The 7,029-nt window shown below is 42.9% G+C and overlaps 1 protein-coding gene across 2 annotated transcripts in view; it reads right to left on the bottom strand.

Moving 5' to 3' along the window:
* NELL1 (neural EGFL like 1) overlaps positions 1-7,029 on the bottom strand; it is a 294,743-nt gene that overhangs the window by 85,746 nt on the left and 201,968 nt on the right. The gene's annotated exons all lie outside the window — the stretch shown is intronic.

The following is a 7,029-nucleotide window of genomic DNA, read 5'->3' as shown; positions in this document are numbered from 1 at the left end:
GCGAGGAGGAATTTCAATGGTACTTACAGGTACTGGCCAATTCCCTGTCACTCCTGCCTCAGACCTGCTTTTACTGCTGCTTGCCTGCCCATCTGCTTGAGAGCACTACACACTCAAGCACTCGTACCCCTTCTGCCCATGTCATGAGGCAGAAAGGAAGATCTTTCTCTAAGATAGATACTGTTGTTTGCATGCTTTTAGCTCTGGAAGAGAAACTGTGTATTTAGAAGGGTGACTGGAATTATACTAATAGATATGGCTTATCCAGTCTCTTAAATAGCAAAAATGCATTTTTCTGAACATTGATATGTTTTTTCCCCAAAAGATGATGGAATCCTTTTTGTTAACGCAACTGCAGCTGCAGAAAACCCTGTTGGCCTTTAGAATTTCTGCACAATTCTGAAATCTCTTTTCTTGTCACTCTGCCACAGCAACATTCCATTGAGCAGATATTCACTTTATAGTCTCTTTTGCAACAGACATTCATTTACATCTATTTTACATGAACTAAATTTGGCATTGACTGTAGTAGACCAGATGCTTAAATGATACAAGAGCTGACTGTGGCGCTCATCTTTATTAACTGCTCTGACTTGAGCTGTATAGATTTCTAAACATTTGCATATGTGCTGGTGAGATCAGAACTTTTTCCACATGAATTTAATTTTTCCTCATCCAGGTCAGGTCACTGACTTTGATGTTGGTTTTAGATTCTCTTTATATAGTTCAAACTAAACATTCCCATGGAGAAGTATCAATTCAATCCACACACTGGTATTTCAGGTACAAGCAGGAAGGGTGTAGGGGGTTTGTTTGGTTGAGTTCTAAAGCTCTTCTCAGGCCACTTGCCCTCATTTCTCTCTTTCAAGGCTGTTGTATATGATGCTATGTATAAAAGCTGGACTTTATCAGTAGGTAAGTGAGGCTTTTCTCATTGAGAGCTTTCTTTCGATGAAATAATATAATAAGCATTTTCTTGCATTTTTTTCCTTGATTTTTCACTTATCTACTTGGACACTGAGATCCATGTGCCGATCCTGTACCACAGACACACAAATGGTAACAGCACAATAAACTAGCACCTCAAACCACAACTACCATCACATTGATCACATCTGAGTTAACACAAGGAGCACTGTGGAGGCTGGTGGGCCTGCTGGACAAGGAACGAAAGGAGTCCTACAGTGGGATAAGTCCTAGGTTCCTTTCCAGCTTATGGTGACTGAAAAGCTTCCCCCAGAATGCTCTGTTCTGTTATGTTAATGTACCCCAGTTCTGCTCCCCTGGTTGGCTTGGTTGGCCGCCACAACCCTTGTTACCTGATACCCCCTCAGAGTTTCTCTACTGGTTCCCTTACCCTGGACCCCCCATTGCTCTCCCCCGGGACCTCTCTGAAACCTTGCACGAGTGCAGATGCATTAAAGCTCTCCTGTAAAACCCTACATGGAAACTCTTCTTGTTCATTCATCGACGGACTGTTTTAGCTAGCTATCCGGTGTGTGTGTGCAATGTGCTGGCTGCACCAAGAGGCTTTCTTGGAGGCACTTTTGGGAAGGTGGTGGCATGATACCAGACAACAGAAATGCGACAGAGCACACTCTGAGGAGAGAGCCAGAGTTCTGTTATATATGTCCTTGTGCTCCCTCACCCGCATGGTTGTTGTGCCATGAAACCAAACCCCTGTATCTCTAAGCTTCTAGCTTCTGCCTGAAATAAGATATTGATGTTCTTATCTCTTCATTTACTGCTTCCCCTAATAGTTTCACTCTCATTTTTGATTCAGTGCATTAACTCCTAGGTTGGATTTCTTATTCAATAATCCAAGTATTAAACGCACATAGAGATTTTCTGGCTTTGATCCTTTTCATTGAAATGCAAACCATGTCTTTATTATGTCTTTAAACACCTTGAAATAGAACAGCTTACCTAAAAAGCACTTCTTTTGCACCTCCTCCTTAGTGAAAGACCTTGACCCAGTCAATACATCATAACTTATCAGTGTCAGAAAACTCTTCCCTGTGTTTTGGAATCATGGTCATGGTCTGACAGATACTTGGCACTGTCTTGGTCTGGCCAATCAATCACCTCACCACCTGATTTGTCATCAAGTAGAAAATATGACATGCCAGGGAGTCATGGAGAACTTCTATGTGCAAGGGCAGATCCAGTTACAGTGCCTATCAACAGGGACAGATCATTCCCATGCCCAAATCACCCCAGCTCCTGCCACCAGGCAAGGATGCCAACCAGCAGGACATCACCACAGCTGGTTTTGTTCCTCCATGGTGCCAGAGGATGTGTCAGGGCCTGTGAGAAGCTGCTTGGTGCCAGATGTCAGCAGGTATCACCCCTCATGCAGATGATGTCCAACTCCCCTTCCAGGGGCACACAGATGCAGTAAAGCAGTAAGACCTTACCCATAAATATCTTTCATTAACAGCACAGAGACTTTTAATGCTGATCACCCTCCTTCCACTCATATACAGACAGCTCACAGTGAAGCAGAACACGTCAAGTTTTGCTCACAAGTGCTGCTACAGCTACAACTGGCAGTGTAGGAAATCACCAAATTCTTTCAGCCCATCTCTGCGCTTTGCCATCTCCGGGCTCTTCCCCTTTGAGATCTGTCTATTAAATAACTGCATATGGAATCAATCATTAAAAAATTCTGGCATTATTACACCTTGAATGCTCAGGAATCTTACTTTCAAGCTGCTTTATTCTTTAAAATTTTGTATCATTTGCTCTTGTAACTACAGTGTCCTTTACACTTTTCTTCTTCTCCCTTGATGTTTATCTCTCACTGATTTGTACATGGTACAAACAACTCTTCATAAGCTTCATACTGTTGTGCTAAAAAAAGCAACTCTCTTTAATCCATTTTTATCAGATAGATTCTGTATTTCTGCCCACACCCTCATAGTCATCTCTGAACACATTCCCCATTTTAAATCATCTTTCTGGAACAAACATGACAGAACTACATACAGTATCTTCAATGAGATCTTACATGAATTTTTGTACAATATTAAAGCTTCTTTGCTTCTAGTAAAAGTACCTCACCTTTCACTGAGCTAGTTCACAGTAGCAGCTCACTCTTACCTAAAGCAGTAGACCAACCCCACCTCACTTTCTATATTACTTCAAAATTAGAAGCCCTAGCTCTATAGAAAAAATCCCTGTAATCAGCTTCTAAGAGTTGTTAGGCTATTACAGTATTTAAAGTCAATGATTACATTAATCCACACAATCATATAATTCTTCCTGGAGGAGAATTCAGGGTGAAAGTCCTCCCAAACCCCCCATAAGTCTAGGTTAATGAGGCCTTTTTGGCATTTTGAATGGTGACCTACCATGCTATCCACTAGCTTTCACACTGAGTTCTCAGTACTACCCTCTAATTGAGTAACATCACCTTGCAACAGACCCCAATCTATCCTGACTAATTCACCACAAAGGCTTCTGCTGAATTCCAAAACTTGTATGAGGCCCACAGTGGCTTTGGCCCAGTTAACATTGCTGAAATAAGCACTATTCATTCTGGCGCACAGGAGCATCAACATTCCCAGGAAGCACTTTGCATTTAGAGACTGCTTCAGTAATTTCACAGAACTCAACACACTTTGCTTCCTGGTCATTCCAAAAACTGCAATAAAGAATTTGACCCAACAAGAGCTGTTCACAGGGTAAGAATGTCAGAAATCAGGATGCCTGTGAAACCTGCTGGGAACCAACCAGGCTGCTACAATATAAGCAGCAGATACTGAGCATGTATGTTTCTTGACTGCCAAGTTCCCAAGTTGTTATTCAAGGCAGCCACAAACGTACCTCCGAACCAAGGCAACACGCTTTTCTGTTGCAAGTACCTGCCTCAGTCCAGGAGCAACTCAAGCTTTTCCAATGAAGTGCTCTGTATTTGTTTATTTTAGCAGAAGTTGCAATAATGAGGGAGCTTATTGAGTACAAAGTTTTGTTCCTACAGCATCATTTGTCGATAGAGATTGCTTTTTAACATTACTGTCATGCTGCTGATAGACAACAGAAGTCTACTGTTCTTTTTCAATTCCATATAAAGTTCACCACCAACAAAAAGTGCTGCTATCAAAAATCAATCTTTCCAATTGATGTGTATCGGCATGCAGTAATATCTAAGTAAATTTCAAGGCAAAAATCTCTTCACAGAGAAACTGAATAAATTTTCTATTATTTGGAATTTATAATCTACAATAAACACAGCTACTAACACATAAAATCATGATAATGGGTGACTAAGCAAAACAGGTATTGAAAAAACAGGAGGAAAAAGGGGTAGTTCAACTTCAAAGTTCCAGATGAGGAGAAGGGTGATGTACTCAACAACTTTTTTGCCTCATTCTTCAATGGCACCCCTCTGTTCCCACACCTTTCAAGTGGATGGACAGCAGGATGGGAACTAGGGGAGCAAAGTGCTTGCCACTCTAAGTAAAGATCAGGTACAGGAGCACCTGAGGAACCTGAATGTACATAAGTCTGTGGGACCCAGTGAGATGCCCCCCAGAGTCCTGAGAGAATTGGTTGATGTAGCTGCCAAGCTACTCTCCATAATATTTGGAAAGTCATGGAGTCAGGTGAAGTCCCAGGTGACTGGACCCATCTTTAAAAAGGATAGAGAGGAGGACCCTGAGAACTACTGACCTGTCCATCTCTCACCTCTGTGCTGGGAAGGTCATGGAACAGATGCTGAGGCACATGGGAGACATGGGGGAGGTGATTTGGGACAGCCAGCACAGCCTCACCAAGCACTGGTCCTGTCTGACCAACCCAGTGGCCTTCTGTGATGGGGTGACTACATCAGTGCACAAGAGAAGGGCTACAGATGCCATTTTTCTGGACTTCTGTAAAGCCTTTGACACAGTCCTCCACAACATCCAAAACTGGAGAGAGATGGGATTTGATGGATGAACTGTCAGATGGATAAAAAAGTTGTACAGTAACATCCAGAAGGTTATGGTCAATGGCTCAGAGTCCCTACAGATATCAGTGACAAGTGGTGTCCCTCAGGGGCCCGTATCAGGACCAGTGTTACTTAATATCTTCATTAAAGACACAGATGAAGGGAATGAGTGCAACCTCAGCAAGTTCACAGATGTCAGCAAGCTGAGGGTGCAGTGACACACTTGAAGGATGGGATGGCATCCAGAAGGACCTGGAAAAGCTCAAGAAGTGGGCCCGTGGGAATCTCATGAGGTTAAACAAGACCAAGTGCCAGTGCTGCACCTGGGTCAGGTTAGCCCTTGGTGTCAATCCTGGCTGAGGATGAACAGATCCAGACTAGCCCTGCTGGGAAGGATTTGGGGGTGGTGGTGGGTGACAGGCTGGATATGAGCTGGGAATGTGCAAGTGCAGCCCAGAAAGCCACCCATGTCCTGGGCTGCATCCAAAGCCCTGTGGGCAGCAGCAGAGGGAGGGGATCCTGCTCCTCTACTCTGGTGAGCTCCCACTTGCAGTGCTGCATCCAGCTCTGCAGCCCCAGCACAGGAAGGACATGGAGCTGTTGGAGTGAGTCCAGAAGTGGGACACCAAGGTAATGCAGCACCTCTCCTGTGAGGGAAGGCTGAGACAATTGGGATTTTTCAGTCTGGAGAAGAAAAGGCTTAGGGATGACCTAATCGTGGCCTGCAGCACCTGAACAGAGCCTACAAGAAAGATGGAGAGAGACTTTTTACAGGAGCATGGAGTGACAGGACAAGGGCGAACGGCTTGGATTTACATCAGGTATTAGGAAGACATTTTTTACTGTGAGGATGGTGAGGCACTGGAACAAGTTGCCTGGAGAAGTTGAGGATGTCTCATCCTTGGAGGTGTTCAAGGCCAGGCTGGATGGAGCTCTGAGCAACCTGGTCTAGTGAAAGGTGTCACTGCCCATGGCAGGGGCTTGGAGACAGATCATCTTTTAAAGTCCCTTCCAACCCAAACCATTCTATGATTCTACAAACAGACTGAGCAGTACCCCTTATCAAGAGGGAAAAAAACCCCAACGCAAAACCCCACAATAATACAAAACTGATACATTCCTGCACTACAAGTCTGGCTGGATCTATCTTTATGTTGATTGTAGTAATTAACTCACTAACAACATCTTCAGCTAAGGTACTTTTTTATCTGCACCTGACTTTCTAAAATGAAAAAGATATAGAGCACAGTCTGTAAGCATATACGAGACCCTGACACTACAAACGGGAATCATTTATCCAGCAATATGATACTATTACAAGAAAGCTTTGAGTTATGGACATTATCAAGGACAAAGTTTTAACCTTGCTGTAACCCATTTAAATCATTGTAGGATACAATGACTGAGTTTTAAAAAAAGAAACATCTTTTGTACTGCAGCGGGTGGTGCTGTCACCACCATGTGTAAGCTTTTCTACCAATTTTTGTGCGTGAAACGTAATTATCTTACGTAACGCAAACATAAGTTATTCCCCATTTACAGCTGCTAGACAAAGACACAAAGACATTCGGCACTGGTAAAGATGACAAGAATGACTCTGAAACAAAGCCCAGATCCATGAAGAAACTTTAAACAATTGCAAGCCTCTCATTAAAAAACTTATCCTAGGTCCAATTTTGGTGATCCTCAAGACCTTACTCTTCAGGTGATTGCTGTAACAGGAGGATGTAGAAATCACTGCACTTTACAAACATGTAACTGCCATAAATTCAGCTGAGTTTCTGACCTTTTTTCCCCACAAACTCCTGGACTGCTATTTGCTGTACTATGATATTCAACCACAATTTAAACCAAGAAAACACAGTGTTTCGGTTTGAAAGACAGGGGTCTGCCAAGGAAGGCAGGAGTCTCCCTTGCAATGAAAAAAAAAACGCAACCCCCTTCCCTCTGAATTATTATAATTTTGAAATTAAGGGGCTTTCAGGCAAAGATATGAGGAACAGGAGTAACAGTTCTTTACTATTATATATATATGTGTATAACAAGTTAAACAAACAACAACAATAACTATGGCAGTAACAGGAAAACGATCACAA

The sequence above is a fragment of the Corvus brachyrhynchos genome, unplaced genomic scaffold (assembly GCF_000691975.1).
Source record: "Corvus brachyrhynchos isolate BGI_N302 unplaced genomic scaffold, ASM69197v1 scaffold169, whole genome shotgun sequence".
Taxonomy (NCBI): Eukaryota; Metazoa; Chordata; class Aves; order Passeriformes; family Corvidae; genus Corvus; species Corvus brachyrhynchos.
The sequence above is the reverse complement of the archived record's forward strand: the minus strand, read 5'-3'. Positions and strand labels throughout refer to the sequence as shown.